The sequence below is a fragment of the Sebastes fasciatus genome, chromosome 12 (assembly GCF_043250625.1).
Source record: "Sebastes fasciatus isolate fSebFas1 chromosome 12, fSebFas1.pri, whole genome shotgun sequence".
In the NCBI taxonomy this organism is placed as follows: Eukaryota; Metazoa; Chordata; class Actinopteri; order Perciformes; family Sebastidae; genus Sebastes; species Sebastes fasciatus.
The window spans coordinates 17,664,774-17,683,844 of NC_133806.1; the positions used below are offsets into that span (position 1 = coordinate 17,664,774).

General features: G+C 39.8%; 1 long non-coding RNA gene across 1 annotated transcript in view; it reads left to right on the plus strand.

Moving 5' to 3' along the window:
• The first annotated feature begins 1,332 nt into the window (after positions 1-1,332).
• LOC141779103 (uncharacterized) overlaps positions 1,333-19,071 on the plus strand; it is a 69,153-nt gene continuing 51,414 nt past the window's right edge. Inside the window, exons 1-2 of the long non-coding RNA XR_012596195.1 lie at positions 1,333-2,450; positions 6,521-6,586. This is a non-coding gene — a long non-coding RNA (uncharacterized LOC141779103). The remainder of the gene's footprint in view (positions 2,451-6,520; positions 6,587-19,071) is intronic.

Consider the following 19,071-nt stretch of genomic DNA (forward strand, 5'->3'; position numbering starts at 1 on the left):
GCAGACAGACAGACACCTTTGTTAGGCTCTTTAGTCCAAACTCTGTTCTTATCATTATAATAGCTTTAAAAAAGTACTTAAATATTAATTTGCTTAAAAAACTACTACTTCTAAGTCACCATCAACTTTTTCTATGAGAAATGTCAGAGAGTATCAGTGGTGAATAGTGATTAAGATAAATAGATAGATAGATAGATAGATAGATAGATAGGCAGGTAGATAGATAGATAGATAGATAGATAGATACAGTAGATACAGTAGATAGATAGATAGATAGATTGATAGATAGATGTTAACTTTATTGATTCCGAGGGAAATTCAAGTTTCCAGCATCACAGTTCCATAGTGCAAAACATGTTAGTAAAAAGGCAGTAAAAAAGTTTAAGCTTAAAAAACTACTACTTCTAAGTCACCATCAACTTTTTCTATAAGAAGTGTGAGAGTATCGAGTAATGAGTTGGCATTTTAGTACTTCCGGTTCCCTCGTTTCGAAATCAATGGGTTTTTAGTTAGATGCCTGAAATAATGTCTGTGGTTAACACAGAGCTGAAGAGATTTTAAAGTTTTGTTCCTACGATATAAAATACATCAATAAATATCCCACTTGTGAATTCTGAAGTTTTGATGTCTTAAAAAAGGCGGTCGCTAACAAGCGGCTAAATGAAAGTACTAAACATCATCACGCCGACTCCACTACTTTTATCAAACAGCTGTAGTCATTTATTGCAGATTCAGATTTTACATGAAAGCATACGTATTACTTTTATATTTGCAGCTACCTCTGTACTTTCACTAAGTAAACTTTTGAAGGCAGGACTTTCATGCGTTAAATATATATAATTATTGCCTACATTTCACCTCATGCCTCCTGGGACACATGAGGCCTGCCTGTGAAGATGTTCAATATAGATTATGTGCCTTAAATCTATAGTAAGTCTCTGTAGTATCTCATCATGCCACAGACCATCAACATCACCGTCAATTAAATCAACTGACAGTAAATATCTGAAGTGCTTCTTTGACTATTGACTATTTTCATGACCTTTCTTTAACTCAAGTGAAATCTCCATCCTAACATGTATTTGCGTCTGTTATCAGGTCTTACAGTGTTTTTAGATGATTTCACCTTTTTCCCAATACAAATCAACTTATATCATTGACTTCCCTTAAGTGTCCAGCCTTATTCTGTCAAGACATTGACACTTATTTACAAAGAAAAAAAAAATCCTGACACAAGGGAAATTAGAGTGGAAACAAATGGGATTATCTCATCCTATTAGCTGATTTTATTTATTATCTGTTCTTGTGAATGTGGATGTTGTTTGCACAGTTTTCCTTCTTAAATAATGTTCCGCATCCACCCAAAATATTCTGGTACACATACATTGATAAAACAGGAAGTGCTTCTTTCTGACTATTTTCACAACCTTTCTTTAACTCAAGTAAAATCTCCATCCTTACATGTAATTTTGTATTTCCTAATACAAATCAACTTATATCATTGACTTCCCTAAAGTGTCCAGTCTTATTCTGTCAAGACATTGACACTTATTTAAAGAAAGGAAATTACAGTGGAAACAAATGGGATTATCTCATCCTATTATCAGATTTATTTATCATCTGTTCTTGTGAATGTGGATTTTTGCAGCTACTCGGTAACCAAAGAGGAATGACAGGTATGAGTATACATTATTAGCAGCTGGCACCAATGCCAACAAATAAACAAGTCAAAACAAATGATGTATATAATCTATGTATATCACCAATAAAACAAAAAAATGAAAATTGAATTGTTTGCCCCAGTTTTCCTTCTTAAATAATCAGCATCCACCCAAAATTTCTGGTATACACACATTGATAAAAACAAAATCCATCCAGCGTGCTCAGCAACCTCAAAATTAAAAAAGTACCTCCGGAGCCTGCTAAGAACAATAATCCCCAGCAGCCAATCAGGAGGCGCGTATTTCTCGGTCAACGTCCTGATTCTGACCAATGACGCGCTGCGGTGGGCGGGGCCAGCCCTGACGCACTGAGGCTCGTGATTGACGCAAGCCTTGTTGCTAAATTTAGCAGCTGGCCGAGTCCAACAGAGGCAGAGAGAGATAGCAGAGAGCCCATTCATTGTACCCGGGGCGGGCCCGACTATTTTAGCGTCGCGATTGTGATCCAGCCAAGCCAAATATAGTCGTAGACAGGTATTTTTAGCCGTACAGCGAATCCCATCCGGCAAAAGCGACCAAGACGATATAGGATATACAGTTTACTACTAAAAAATCAGCACACTCAGTGTTAGTGTTGTTATTCAGCAGGGCATAGTTTACCAGTCAGCTGATGATATATAACCGCAATAGAGTAGATCTCCCTGCTCACAGCTTCTCTCTCTATCCGGACACAAAGGGTTGGAAAACACCTGAAGATGTTGTAGGATAACCTGCAGACACATACAACAGGTTTGTGAATGTGATGATGGCTTTGAAAGCTTCGCACAGGCAGCGCTGCTTCTTCTTCTTCCACACCAGCTAAGCTGAGCACAGACTGTTTTTAAAATTTTTTTTACCTTAGAGTAAAAAAGCACTGTAGTCAGGAGGATACACCGCTGGTGCAGGAGAAAGTTGTTGCATTAAAGGACAAAAAGTTGCAGAATAAAGGTAAAAAAGTTGTGCACACTTCATGCTGCCCCCTGGGGAATCCCTCTCCACCTTTAAACTCTCTGATCTGCAGAGATAAGGACATTTGCTTATTGTGTACGTGTGCATAATGGGGGCTGCACGATTATTATGACCAAAAATGATAATCACAATATTAAGATTATTTATCACAATTTTTTTAGTTTAGAGTAAAAAAGCACTGTAGTCAGGAGGATACACCGCTGGTGCAGGAGGAAGTTGTTGCAGTAAAGGGCAAAAAGTTGGAGTGTGCACACTTTATGCTGCCCTGGGGAATCCCTCTCCATGTGTTAACACCTTAAAACTCTCTGATCTGCAGATATAAGGACATTTGCTTAATGCATGTGTGCTGCACGATTATTATGACCAAAAATGATAATCACAATATTAAGATTATTTATCACAATTATTCATAGATTTTTAGGGACAAAATATCTTTATTTATTTAGCTTATAGTAAAAAAGCATTGTAGTCAAGAGGATACACCGCTGGTGCAGGAGAAGTTGTTGCATTAAAGGGCAAAAAAGTTGCAGGCTAAAGGTAAAGAAAGGAGTGCACACTTTAGGCTGCCCCCTGGGGAATCCCTCTCCATGTGCAACACCTTTAAACTTGCTTAATGCATGTGTGCATAATGGGGGCTGCACGATTATTATGACCAAAAATGATTATCACAATATTAAGATTATTTATCACAATTATTCATAGATTTTTTTAGGGACAAAATATCCTTACTGAGCACAGACTGTTTTTTTAAGAGTAAAAAAGCACTGTAGTCAGGAGGATACACCGCTGGTGCAGGAGAAGTTGTTGCATTAAGGGCAAAAAAGTTGGAGAGTGTGCACACTTTATGCTGCCCCCAGGGGAATCCCTCTCCATGTGTAACACCTTTACACTCTCTGATCTGCAGATAAGGACATTTTGCCTTATGCATGAGTGCATAATGGGGGCTGCACGATTATTATGACCAAAAACGATAATCACAATATTAAGATTATTTATTACAATTATTCATAGATTTTTTTAGGGACAAAATATCTTTATTACAATTTAACATTTAAATAAACATCACTTCCATGTTGTGCTTCATTCCAACCATCAAAAACTCTAAATATTATCATTTTACTTTTGTTATTGTCATCTATAGTGGTTATTTATATAAAAACACACAATTCAAATGATTAGGAAATAAAGATTTTTATTTAAATATTTGCTTTGATTCCAAAAAATAATCTTGGCAAAAGTAATTCTAATCATATGCTGCTTAGAGCTAGTGTTAGGAAGTTAAACATGTCATAATTCCCTCTCTAATATCTATTTTATATTGCTGTGAAAACAACTGGATTTACTCAAGCATCTCACCAGGATTACCATTTGAACGCATCATGATAGCATTATAATTTACCATCGCCTGATATTTTTACTGAGCAGAGCTTGAACACACCATTATGTAACTCAACTAACTCAACCTCCAGTTAATGGAGCTCTTCAGCTCCGTGCTGTTGGCAGATGAGTGGGTCACTGTGATGACTCTGAGCAGCATCATGGGAATAAATTACAATATAATAAGTTTCTGATTAAGTTAGTTGTTCCAGATGTTTTTAAGGCTGTTCCTCTGGCGGCTTATTTTGGACTTGCAGTTGTGACAAATTGCAGCTTTATGTCTTCTTCACTCACACTGAAGAACTTCCAAATTGATGACATGATGTGTGTGTGACGTTACTGATTGTGCTGCTGTGTGCCGACGTAAAACCATCATGTTGCGTCTGCACATGTGTGTGTGACCGGATATATGAGACTACTGAAAACCGTCCGGCTTCGATCGGCTGCTGATTCACGGTGCATCTCTAGCTGTTAGTTTAGGATGCGCTTGATTTATGCAGCAGAGTTTTCTATGAACGTCAATATTGCAGTCGATCATGTTCATTTAATTGTGGGAAGCCAAAATCGCAATTAATCTTTGATTAATTGTGCAGCCCTAGTACATATTAGAGAAAATCCCTGTTGGAACACCAAAACACAGGCCTACAATGACCCAAATTGTCCCAATTCATCACATCCCAGTATGCAGTGAAATGTGCAGAGGAGCCAACATTCCAGTCATGCTACGTTTTGTTTATAACATGCTTGAAGAGTGAGTGGTGATTAATGCTGGGGAACACTGTGGTCAGTCCCACATGCCAGAATCAGCTGCAGGGCATGCACATCACATGCCACCAGGCCTCAGCTAAAAAAAACTTCCGGATTGACGCTGTGTTGAAGTCTATAATTGAATTTAATTTGAAATTTCCCCCTTTTAATTCACATTTTCCACACTTGCTGAAACGGTTGTGAATAGTTTGAGTCTTCCATCTGATGGAGGTGAACCCTAGTTTGGTTTGTGTGCAGGTGCATTAACTGAAGGGTGAATATTACACCTTTCATGGATAATCCTGGCATCACTTCAACATTTTTTTAGCTCTCTAATGTGGTTCCTATCTGTTTATCATAATGTGCCATCTCATCAGGACACTTTTCAATATTTGATTGCTGTTTGAGTTGATTTAAGGTAAAACGTATCCTATAGGCATAGATCACAAGTTCTTCTTCACGTCAGATTTAAGGCAAATCTGAGTCATCTTGTGTAAGCCCTTATAAAAGGATCATTTATTTTTTTATAAAAGAGGCTTTCATATTTTTATTATTTTTGTGAAATTTTGCATAAGTACTACAATACCCTTGTTGTTCATGTTCCCTATTAGTATCTGTAAGCCTATTTTGGTCATGTAAGGTAAACTCTTGTAAATGGATAATTTATCTTTCTTCGAATAACTCATCAGCTTTTTTGTTTGTCTCCTGTCTTTGTGTTTCACCTGGTCTCTCCTCCTGGCTGGTCAGGGTATCAGCTGCTTCGGCTGTGTGACCTCACCATGGTGACGTGTAATCCAGATTAACCTGCTCTCTTATTCCGCCAGACATGGAAGTGATTAGAGATTATGACCGTGTCCTTTTAATAGAATTGGACGTGTGGGTAATCAACTGCGTCCACCAGTGTCGCGTGTCAGGTGACTCATTCACACAGACAGACAGTAATACTCACAAGCACAAGCGCTTGTTGTTGTCAACAAGGATGACATTGCTTTGATTTACAAACATTTCCTTGGAGACTCACCCTACCCTTTATCATAACCAATACAAACTTTACCTCAAATTTAACCAAGCCCTAATTTTAACCAGTTATAAAACTAAAATGTCCTCATGACCCTCCTTGTCTCTCTATGAAGAATTCATCTCTTTTTACTCTCTTTAGTACTTTTTCTACTAAAATGTGACTTGGAACGTAGCCTAGCTCTCAAGTTGTGGGCGGTTTATTCTAATGAGCCTGCATGTGACATAGGAAGGGGAGCCAAATCTGATTGGCTTGTTGAATCACATGTTTTCTGATCCAGGCTGCCCACAAAAAAAACTGGGTACTCTTATTTAACAGTTTGTGGGTTGGTAGGCACCCCAGACACCCAACTGTATGTGCACAAGCAATGAACTGAGCATGAAATGTCTCCTTTAAATATTCCCCATCCCTGCCTTACACTGTGGTCAGAGCAAAATCAGAAAGGCCATATAACTTCATATACTTTGGGAAGGTGGAACAAGAACAATGGCGTGCAGTTTTGTTAACTAACATAACCATTCAACAAGTAAAAAAAATAAGACTACCCTCTATTTTTGTCCTCATGCAATATTTCTTTTAATCTGCTGCATTTATTTTTCCACCGTGCAGTTTTAACAAGAAAAGGAAACAATTAAAACTTGCTGATGACGTGGTCAATCCCATCTTCTCTCTGGAATTTACTTGACGTTATTCTTGCTTATTTCTGCAGGGTAGGAGTTCCACGTAAAGCTGCCAATTTGTTGCCAAACAGCAAAGCAAACATCTTGGCTGAATGGTGAGTGAATCTTTGGAATTCCTGCCAGACAAAATACAATTTAACAAATCAAATGAATTCTTTTTGTTCTTCTTTTTCTTGCTGCGTGTAAAACTACTTATCCGGCCATAAAGAATTGCTCTGACAGGTTGAGTGTCTGCTGCCTCTGCAGGCTTGTCAGAGTTGTCAGATTTATGACAGAGGAAGTTAGGTCCTTTGCATAAAGAGTGCCTCTGTTAGTCACAGTTGTTGGAGCACAGCTGTAGTATATATACAGTGGTGTAGCATCATTAGACCTCTTGTACAGTGCTGCTGACTATATGGTGGCCATATTGCGCCGAGACACTCTGGCTTATCGCAAAGCAGAAGTGAAAAGTGATTGTGTCAGTTTGAATGAGCTCTCTATGTCTACGGCCAAGGCACCGGCACTCAGCGCTCTGGTGACACTGGAGAAAAGAGGAAAGCAGAGAAACAGAGGAAGGCTTTTATCTTCGTGTCACCAAATCTGCTCCAACTGTACGTCAGAGTGCAAGCGAGGACGGGAAGGGGCGGGGATGCGGGGGAGAGGATTGCTGGCGCAATGGCAGGGCGCTCAATAGTGGCATTCTTCCCTTTCTGTGGGGACGCACACACACAGACAACACACACACACACACACGTACAGTCACACCAGGGGGATTCCCCCCGGGAGTACCCAAGTGAAGTAATCCAACCCATCACTGCCTTATCACACCAGTGCCCAAAGACAGGAGAGAGAGGTGTTCCTCGAGCCACGGCACAGGAGGTGTACTGTATATCACTGAGGGATTGTGGGCCATTATGTGATGTTATCATGATGTGTTTTTACACTTTTTTGTGTGTGTTTGTGTGTGTGTGTGTGTCTCGACAGAGGGAGAAAGTGGTAATGCACAGCAGCTTGTACGTAATGTTCTGTAGTTTCCCTCGGTTGTTGGATGGCAGATTTATCGCCTCTCTTATTATTACCCTGCAATGAAATTTAACAGCATGATTCATAGCGCTGTGTAAATTTTGGAGAGTGTGTGGCAGTGTGAGTAGAACCCAGCCCCTTTGTTTGGTTTGGGAAGCCGCTTTTATCTGTGTTCTTGCAGTTTTACAAGGCCTCCACCATGCATCCATACATTTCTCCTCACAGGATGGAGCATTAGGTGATAGTTGAGCGAGCAAACGTTGTGGGATGTGTGAGTGTGATAGTTTGTTCGGTTACAAAGAAATAATATCCATTTACGCTTCTGCATATTTGCTGCCAAGTCCACGTCATTTTTATGTGTGGAGTCATAGTGGACTGGTTCTGACAGAGGTCGACCGGTGCAGTGTCCTTATGTGGCGTGACTATCTTTACATCCGTTTAGAAATATGATATTATAGACAGAAATATAATTTTTATGATATTAATAAGTGGATAATGTCTTGATATGATTTCACTTTTAAGGTTTTGTGATATAAAGCTGCTAATCAGTGAAACTGGCTCGACTCCTTTATAATAACTATTATTGTGAGTATCGGAAGTCTGTCTACACCCTTCAAGTCTGGATATACTGACAGACAAAGCAGATAGTTACGTGCTGGGGCGGAACATTTGTCAGTCGCAGACGCAGACAGCATTCAACCAAATGGGTAACAGTAGTCGTTCCACGTTTAATGAGACGCTGCGGCAACAGCAGATCAGTAATTAAAAGGAAGAGTTGTATTGTGGCATGGGGATACCAGTCAGGTCAGTTGCACAAATATCAAACAGGCGGTGAACAACAAGGATCCTATGTGGGTGATGGAGCTCTCATGACGGCTTCAACATCAGCACATCATGCAAATGTAAAGGTTGCTTATTCAAACCCTGGTGTTACTGACAGAGCAGATCTACAGAAGAGATTTTTGTCATAAAGTTAAAGAGGACCTATTATGATTTTATACTTTTTCCCTTTCCTTTAGTGTGTCATACAGTTTTTTTGTGCATGTAAAAGTTCTGCAAAGTTACAAAGCCCAAAGTCCACGCCAAAGGGAGTTACTCTCCCCCACAGAAACACTGCTCCTGAACTGCCTGAAACGGCTTGACTGAAGTCTTGTCTTTTCTTCCGTAACGTGGTGATGTCACCAAGTAACACATTTGCATAAATACCTGCCTAGTGGCTAGTTTGACATGCCCTCACTTACCTTTAATTTGAGTTCAAGATAACCAACGTATGATAGCAGAGCAGAGCGGTGGCCGTGAGCTAGCCATTGGGGCGCACTCACATGCATGATGTGAACAAATGTTAACAAGGGTCAACAAAGCAAACGGAAGCTCTGATTACAACACACACAGAGGGAGAGTGACTTCATTCTCTGCTCAGGTAGACATTACTCCACTATGTCTTTACATAGCAGATAGTTGTTTGCTGCTATATTAATGCTCTGAATATTGTATAAAGCACCTTTAAGGTTTTTGGGAAAAAAACGTATCAGACACAAATTATTATTCCAAACAGAGTATTTTTATATTTCTTAAAACATGTCTGAGGGGGATCTTTAAACCCATGATGCTTATGGTTTCCATGTTCTGAACCCTTCGTGTGCCACATACAGAAGTTTGCCAGCACCACAGAAAACCCCCTAAATTATGACAATCTCGGTATTGAGCAATTGCATCAAAGGAAACCTTTTGATCACATGCCTGTTCCTGGTTTTGGACTTTTTTTTTATCCCAAATCTGTCTGGTTTTCACATATGATCCTGTCTCTGTGGTCACTTCAGTCATCTTGCATTAAAAAATAAAATAAAATCCTCCTTATCAGTACCTGTGCACCTGCAAACCAGAAGCACATAGCCACTCACCTGTTATGTAAGGTTACTGGAAACAAATAATTGTGTCACAACTGCAGGTAATAAGTTTACAACTTAACTACCAGCGGCGAATTTAAGTGTGTGTGGGTGTAATTTGTAAGATAGTGTGTGGAAATATCTGAACAGCGGGCGTATGAGTCACCTCAGTGTAGGCAGTTGTTTAAAGGCCATTTTCTAGGAGATGTCAGAAACAGGAACATGTATTGGTGTATATGTATATACGTGTGTGTGTGTGTGTGTGTGTGTTAGTGTGTGTGATGTGGTTTTGTCATTTGAGCTGAAACATCACAGAATTCCCCCTCTTAGGGAGTGTTTAGATCGAGATACCAGACAACAAACGGGGAGAATCTCCTCGTAGTTGAGATCCAGTAGGTGTCCACTTGAAAAGACACGGCGAGAGGTGCAGCAAGGGATGGAGGATTAACCAAATATTTGCTTGCAGTTTATGAGAAAAGTTTATATAAAACATGCTGGCAAGGGCCTGGTATGATGCCAAGGATGCCATTTTTAAAGTTTGGACATTTTGGCTGTATGCAAAAGTGTGTGTATGTATTTGTGGATTGATATCAATGTTTTTCTGACCTTTAGTTGTTCACATCTGGACCCTGCTGTGAGGTGACACATCTGCCTGAACACCTTCATTAGTTTCATCTCCGCTCATTCCATTCCCAGGTATTTGCTTGACAGCTCATAATTGATGTTCAGGCTTACTTCATATAAAGAAGTGATGACATTTTGATAGCTGAGTCAGTGTCTTTGTCGCCCTTCAGATATTCAACACTTGAGCAGAATGTGTGTGTGTATTCTGTGATTTTTAATCTGCGTATTGGGTCTAAATATGTGCTCTGCGTTTGACGCTTTGCTGTGGCTCAGAGTAATGTCATTCTGGGTCACACGCTGACCACATGGGCATGTGCACGGTTAGAGCGGCGCGCACGCACACACACTTGCAGATAAACAAGTGGTTGCATTTCTGCATGAGTCACAGCCGTGGGCAGAGGTGGAAAGTTTCCTTGTTTGGGCTATTCCCCCCTGCTGACACTTTTGATACTTTTTTGAAGTATCTGATGTGTTTCTAATGAAGTCAACTTGTAGTGGACAGAGGATTCAGCTCAAACCTGCTGAGACTACTCCAACCCCGATGACCTTTCCCCTCTTTCTATTTGCTCACTGACAATGAAACACACATACCGAATCATATACAGTATATAGGACATATTACCACACTGTGTTATATTCTTTCTGAAATTGAAAAATAGCCGTGCAAGAGGATACTGCTTAAAAATTAATTAAAAAAAATTAAATGTGATACTACTTATAGTACTGCTAATACTACTGCTACAGTTACTTCCTCTTACTTTTTGTGATAATAATCTTGCTGACATGGTGTATTTCACATCACGTCATGTGTCCTATTTCTAGTCCTGCTCTGGTACAATACACTAAAATGGCTGCATTTATCTTTGTAATCAGTCATTACAAGTGAATATTTAATACTGACACAAACTACTTTTACTACTGTAAATAACATACTTGTTGTGCATGATTTTCACAACAGAAATGTGTTATTTAAAAGTACATAGCTTGTACTTAAGTAAATCTATATGCATTTTGATTAGAGCTTCAACAATTTATTTGGCAACTATTGGTAATCAATTTAATATTTTAGTAATTTTTCAAGCAAATTACCAAATATTTGCTTTGCAAATATGAAGGTTTGCTACTTGTTTTGATCATAAATGATGTAAGTTGCATCTTTTGGGCTTTGGACTGTTGGTTGCAGTCCTGGTTTGAATTTTTGAGAAAATAAAACTCTGATTGCACGGGGAAAGTAAGTAAGATAAGATAAGATAAGATATTCCTTTATTAGTCCCACAGTGGGGAAATTTGCAGTGTACAGCATCAAAGGGCATAGTGCAAAAAACAAGAAGCAAGATACAACACGGTGCAAAAAGCAAAACAAAAGTGAAACAAAATATGAATAAATGAGCAAAACCGCTACTGAGGTGCGCTTGAACAAGGTCCTGAACCTTCAACCAGGGCTGTAGTACTGGAGTCTGTTCTCGGTTTCAAGACCAATTTTTGGGAGTCTTGCACTTGTCTCGGTCTCGTGTCTTGTTGGACTCTGAATTGTCTTGGTCTTGTGTCTTTCTGGACTCGGAATTGTCTTGGTCTTGTGTCTTGTTGGACTCGGAATTGTCTTGGTTTCGGGCTCTGCTATTGAGAACTGGTCAAGTTGTTTGCTGATTCAGGATCAGTTGTACAGAACGTCTACCAACATGATGCATGAAAAAAAACCTGTAATGATCCTCAAACTTAAATTCTATGCATTGATTAGATTGAGTTTGATGTTGGAAGATGGATCAATATTGTTTATAGATAGTTTATTTCTGTCCATTCTAACTCATTAATTACTATATCAGTATTGGAAAGACAGAAACAGGACTCTATTTGCTCTGGACTCGGTCTTGACTTGATCTCGACTGCTTTGGGACTTGGTCTTGACTCGGACTCAACTGGACCTGGACCTGGTCTTGGACTTGAATTGGACTTGATTAAATTGGTCTTAACTACAGCCCTGCCTTCAACTGCTCCAGTTTAGCTGCTCGGCGGTGGTTGTACTGGGCCGCCTCCAGGTGTGAAAGTGTGTAACCACTTGATCAGTGCGTTACTGTAAAAAAGAAAAAAGAGAGAATGAAACTGCTCTGAGTGAAACTTACTAAAGAAAGATTAAAAAATGGAAGAAAAAATAAACCTTTATTTGTCATAGTACATACAGGTACATACATGAAATTTGACCTCTGCATTTAACCCATCCTAAGTATTTTTAGGAGCACTGGGCTGCTGCAAGCGCCCGGGGAGCATCTTAGGGTTTAGTGTCTCGCTCAAGGAGTCAGTCTGTAGGAGCCGGGGATTGAACCGCCAACTTGTTGTTAAAGGACAACCCGCTCTACCCACTGAGCTAAAGGGACACAATTATATTTCCTAATGTGTTACATCATCACACCACATGTTGATGTTTGCATATTAATTGTCAGCTGTGAATTTATATCGCAAGGATTCAGTTTTGTCACTGACTCTGGTAATTATCTGTATATCCTATTGAGACAGTTATTCATTTATTTTTATACATCCAAGGTCTAACAAATACTAACAACACCACCAGCCAAGCTTCCATTCACTCTCTCCCTGACAGTGTATGAATGAAATGCTTGGAAGACTGTGCAGAGAGGCTTTTATTAATGAGACATAACAAGTTTAGGCTTTATTAACCTCAGGTATTTGCAGCTTCGCTCAGAGAGGCAACAGCTTGTAGGGAGAAACCTGTCTGATCATGTCTCTGCCTCTGGCTGTCTGTGAGCGTGAACACTTGTATTTGTGCGTGAATGCTTGCATGTACATGTAATATAAAAGATTTGCATTGTTGTTTTACAAGTTGACACATTGAGTGTATGGTGTGGGTAAATGAGATTAAAATAATTTGTCAATGTAGAGTCATAGTTTTACCTTTCAACCTTTATAAAAGTGTAATTATGATTGACCTTTGGGTGTCTACAGACTGTCTACAGGCTGTCAGTGTTGGTTGCAAATATTCAAACATTTTTCTTAGTTGATTAGTCAACTAATCGTCGTCTTAGTCGACTAAGATTTCTTTAGACGATTAGTCTATTTTTTTCATGCTTTTTTCATGCCGAATGACTTATTTCCAAGAAAATTATAAAGCACATCTCTGATAAACACAAGATTTAAAGTGTGTGTGATTCTTTGTGGAGAAATTCAGTTTTACAGATCTGTCGTCGATTAACTCAACTAATCGATTAGTCAACAAAATCGTATGAGGTTTAGTCGACTAAGAATTTCTTTGGTTGAGGACAGCCCTAAAAAGAAACTTCTAAGTGATAAGATTCAATAATCCCTGTCAGGTTTGCAGATGACTTAAAGGTTTTAATCTTTAGGGAGTTTTCACACCTGCATATTTTTGGTTCATGTAGATCAAACCTTGACTGTGAAGTTCCAGTGAAACCGCGTTTTCACTAAATGAGGCTGCAGTGGGCGTAAAAAAAGACGAAAATTAATCATTTTATGAAGAATTGACATTTGTTTCTCTTCTATTATCTTCTATCAAAATGTCCTCAAGATGATTGTTGTTAAAAACATCCCCAAAATAACAATACTGGACAAATGTGCACCCGTTATGGCAGTTTGAACAATCTTGGATGGTCTGAAGTTAAAAGAAAATATGTGCGCTATAAGTTATTCAAAGTTGTTTCTAGTACTCTAGTAGGCTTTATTTAGTATGTTTCATCATTTGACAATGTGAAACATATTTCAATCAGTCAAAACCAGAAACAAAACAACAGTTTCACTTCTTATTTGGGTCAAATTTTGAGAGCTGTTGGTCTTTCAGGTTTTCAAGATGAAGTAATCTAACCAGGAGAAAGTTTTCACTGATCTCGCTTTATGACTATCGTTTATTTGTTTGCACAATTAAAATGGTAAAATATATATATAATACCTAAAGACCATCTTGTAGTGGGATCACAACAGCTGCGACGCCAAATCGGGCAAATGCGTAAAATTCCACACTTCCTACCCCCCTACTTCTGGCCCCTTGCTTTGACCACACCCGTCTTTGAACTCGGCCTTCATTTTGATCTTAACTACACACCTGTAAAGTTTCTCGACTGCATCTTGCACGGTTGTGACGCTATCGCCGTGAAAAAATCTGTCCACAGAAATAAACATCTGGCAAAGTACTCTAAACCGCTTCTGTGGTAGTTCCCACTACAGTCGGTGTCTCCAGGAGCACATTTTGCCATGATGACTGATACACAGACTCACAAGGTGAAAACAATACGGCATAAACGCTCGCAGCTGGTAATAAAACTAAATGGATATGTGCAGGGGAGGAAGGAAGCAAAGAGTCTTATACAAATCCTCTCCAATATAAAAAAAATAAAATAAAGAGTTATCATTAACATCAGACAAACAAGAAAAAATAGGACAGGTAAAAATAAATGCAAAAAGGGGAACATAGAATTAAAAACAGATCAAATAAAATAAAAGTTAAAACATAGTCTGGGATTTCCTGATATCCAATTAATATATTTCTTATATGAATGCATTTATAATAATTTAAATGTTATACCCAGTGATACAGTGTATTCTGTATACAGTGATGTAAATTATACACTATACACCATAGCAGGTTAGACACATTGTTCAATTCATTCAGGAGTGATCCTGAATAACCTCATGCAGGCACCTTCAACAGCATCCTCTTATAAATTTAACAATATTTAACAATTCCTCGTTCTCTGTCTTGTTCGTTATCAGGTTAGTCGTCTTCCTTCTTTCTCTTTGTTTGACGAAACTATAAGTCACTGTGCTTCAATGTTATAACAGCGGCGGCTCGTTTGTGAATAACGTCTTTCGATGAGTTGCACAAGAGGATTCATCTTGTTATTTGAGTTGGCTTCCCCTCAGCCTTCACCTTTTCTTTTAAAAGGTTCACCTCTCATGATTCACCGCATCTCAACTCTGACATTTAAATTTCATCTTCTTCTCACGATTGAAACCGGGCGCACAACAATTACCTGAATACGGGAATCCAACATATGCAACATGGCATATCACGGTCATGCGTAGGCACTAGCAATAAACCCCAACCACCCATTGGTGCTATGTGAACTTCCCAGAAGCCACTGGTGCGCACTGAGAGACACTCCCAGAATTTTCCATGAGAGAGATTTCCTCTGACGAGAGAGGAGCATCAGGGCTTCTCTCCTGATTGTCGGCCAGCTGCATACCTGAAGAGCAAGTATTTACGCGTGCCGCTCCCCATAACTGGAAGTGCTCACTTGTGTGGGAGTGCAGTGCCCAAAACTGTTAACCTAATTCGTTGCTGATGTAAGACGTTCAGAGGGAGTTCCGAGGTCTGAATGTGTGATTATCAGGAATATTGGTAATCAAAAAATCTGTTTCACTGTAAGTGCGTCTACGTCCAAACGCCCACCTGCTTGTGTAATAACAAGCTGGAGAAATTATATCGAAAAAACCCATCTTTTGCATCACTTGCAGACGTATGCTCCCAGTGTCCTCCCCCACACACACTTAGATGACCACATAATACAGCTCTGACTGGGCTGGAGGTTTTTGAGGCTCAAGGTTCTGCCAAGTCTGAGACCACCAAGGTCCTGCTTTTTCTGTGATACATACATAATGCTCTGCTGCAGTCTGCCTGCAATGTTCTCCAGATGGGGTATGATTGCAATCCTGCGATCCAAAGCGTAAAGTCACTTGCAAGCGTGGCAGATACTAGGAAATCAAGTAAGCGTGATTTGAACCCTGTTCATAAACATTTGGTAGATAAAACCTTCTGTTATAGTTTTCATACAATAGAAATTATTGAAAAGGGCAAATGACAAAAGAGCTCAAATATGGGATGTCTATAGGAACAACTGGTCTTTATATGGTAGGGAAATACCCCATCTTAAGTGTTCAGGTTTTGCCTCGCTGAGGCGCGAATATTACACGTGTTCATGAAGGTGCATTACCAGCAGGGCGCAACAAAACCACCTGGTTAGGTTTAGAAAAAACATCATGATTGGCCTTAAAATAAGTATGTTAACTAAGTAAAATATGGACGGAAACAATGTGACATCACTACGGAAGACATGTCACACACGTCACAAAAAAAACGCGACAAACATCACTACTTGCCTTGCGCATTATCGTGTCCTTCATACACCTTATCGTGCGACCAGGCTGGGGCGTTTGATACAAGCTCACATTTTTGTCAAGCGATAATCCATTTTCACTTCCATAAAGTTGGGGGACTGATTAAAAAAAAATGGTCAAACTCAATGCAGCAGGGTTATACTGACTTTTAGCTTCTAGTTGGGCCAAGCTCCAAAAACGTAGAATCTTACAGTTCCCATAATGCAACTCAGTAGCGTGATGACCTGATGGCATCATCAGGGTTATTTTTCCGAAAGCTCTTTTAAGAGCCACAGATGTTACACAGCTGTTTTCACTACTTGAGTGCTCCTCATGATGATTAAAGGGAACTTCATGGTGCTACAGTGAGCTGCTGTACATTGCAAGTCATCAGTGCGTTGATGTGTTAATGTGAAATATCTGTGACAGTAGGAGTGACATCAGAGCAGCTTTAGCTCTGTTACTGGGATGAAGGAGACATCACTCCTCCCTTCGCTCTCTGTTGAATAATCTGCTTACTCACCGGATGTGATTCACCTAACTAACTCTGTTAGAGAGAGGGTTCTGTTGTCTAAATGTTTGCTCAGTAATGTTGTGTAATGTTTGGAAAGTTGTGTGCTTGTGAGATAAATAGCTTCATTTGGGCCTCGGTCTGGCCGGCTGCTGTGCTGCTTTGAAATCCTCATCCAATAAGTGGCTGAGGGGTCATTAGAGAAGGAACCAGAGTGACGTTATTGTTTTAGATAGTACCGTGACTGCAGAAAATACACAATTCTGATTGGCTCTAATATAGCATAAGTGTAAAACTCATAGTTTGAAGCCGACTTGTTTCAGCTGATACTATAGGTCACAACTTTTCCTACATGTTGTTAAGGAACATTTATTCCAAGATTGACATGTTGACCCAGATATGACCAAACATTACATAGATTATAATACACATATTTTGATTGCTGTAAAGCGTCCGTGTTGTTAGCTGGATAATTTAATTCAACCCATGCAGTTATGAAGAAAAAGCACTCTCTGTCAACTTGTAATTCTTGGTAACATCATGGATAGTTCCTTATTCAAAGGTGTTTTTGTTTACTAGAAAACTCCACAGGGTAAGGACTAAATAATGTAATGAATTCATTGTTCCTTATAAAACATTTGCAAAGTCATTTTTAAAAAAAAGTGTTAATTAACCTGAAATCGTTTTTTCTTTTTAAAACCTTTATTTTTTTATGGGAGAGTAATTCTCCTTCCCGTTTTTCGCTGGTGCATCTCTATTTTTCTTGGCACGTTACTGCCACTCTCCATCAATATTAAAGCCGTTTCACACAAAGCACGGATTTTCGTTTGAAAAATTTGCACGGAAATTTCAAAAAAATATTCGGACGGACTTTGACTTCAGCGGATTTCCGCCTGCGGAAATATACCAATGACATCCTTATCGCCGCCATTCTGCATAGTATTAGCCACGTGCTTCTGTTTGTTACACGAAGAGTGTGGGGGCCTTGGGATCATGGGGGTTTGAGGTTTGTTTTTTAGGTCGGACAAATGGGCTTTTGGTGTTTCGGAATAACAATGGGCTGTCCCCTTCTCAACACTCAATAGTGTACGACAAACACTACTACCTCAACAACCAAATAAATGGAACAAACAAAATGGGAACATTCTTATCAAAATATTGCTCCACAGCTCCACTAGTGGCCAAAACCACCACACGTTACCTTTAATTAACTTTTTATATATGTATTTAGTAGGGCTGTCAATCGATTAAAATATTGAATCGTGATTAATTGCATGATGATCCACAGTTAATCGCAAGGTACTGCATTTAGCATAAAAAATATGCTAAAAATCACAAGCTCAAATCATAACATGGCAAAGTCAAGCCCAACCGGCAACAACAGCTGTCAGTGTGTCCGGGACCCTTTTGAAAATGGCAATGCCAGTTTTTCCTAGACAAAATTTAGCTTAGCTTAGCTTTAAACCTGAGCTCACTACGACCTAAGTTGCGTTAATGCGTTAAAGAAATTAGTGGTGTAAAAATGAATTTGCGTTAACATGTTATTATCACGTTAACTTTAACAACCATAGTATTTAGATATTCTGTCTGAACATGGCAGCGTAAGGCCGAGAGGCTGCTCTTGAAATCCCTCCAACAGTTGCCAGACCAGACTCAGGTCAATGGCAGGTCATGACTTCAGACTGACCCACTTAGCCAATGCCAACAGCCCCCTCCTCCTCCTCCCCCACAAGGCCTTCAGCATCACTGTCTCTGTTCCTCTCTCTCCTCTCCCCTTACTCTTTGTTCCTCTCTTGCTGTCTCTGTATACTCTCTCCTCTCTCTGTTGCCCTCTCTTTAAACTTGCCACTCAGTCCTTTCCTCTGCTCTGTCTTTCCTCTTCCCCTCTCTTCTTTCCCTCCTTGTGTTCCTTCGCTCCATGAGGGGGAACTTCCACTGCAGCTCCTATCCAGGAACAGGCTTCCACTGTGGAAACAGCTACATTACGCTGCTCCGGTTCGCTTTCCACACAGAGCGAGCAAGGGAGGGGGAGCTGGGCTTCATGTCCACACACACACATTTCCACAAACACATATGTACACAAGCACACATACATCTCTTTGTTTGACTCACACCATGCTTAATAACGACTTTAACTTTACAAACACGTGTGGACTCAAGGAGGGGTGACGACCGACCCCCTTGGTTCCCCCATGTTCGAACAAATGGCAGCAAAAGTGCCCTCTTGGATGCCCCTATGGTAGATAAAAAACAATAAAGTGCCCTCTAGGGTGCCCTTCCAGTGGAGAAAACATGATGTAGTGCCCTCCAGAGTGCCCTTCCCATGGAGAAAACATGATGAAGTGCTTTGCAGTGGGGAAAACGTGATCCAGTGGAGAAAACGTGATGTAGTGCCCTCCATGGTGCCCTTTCAGTGGAGAAACATGATGAAGTGCTT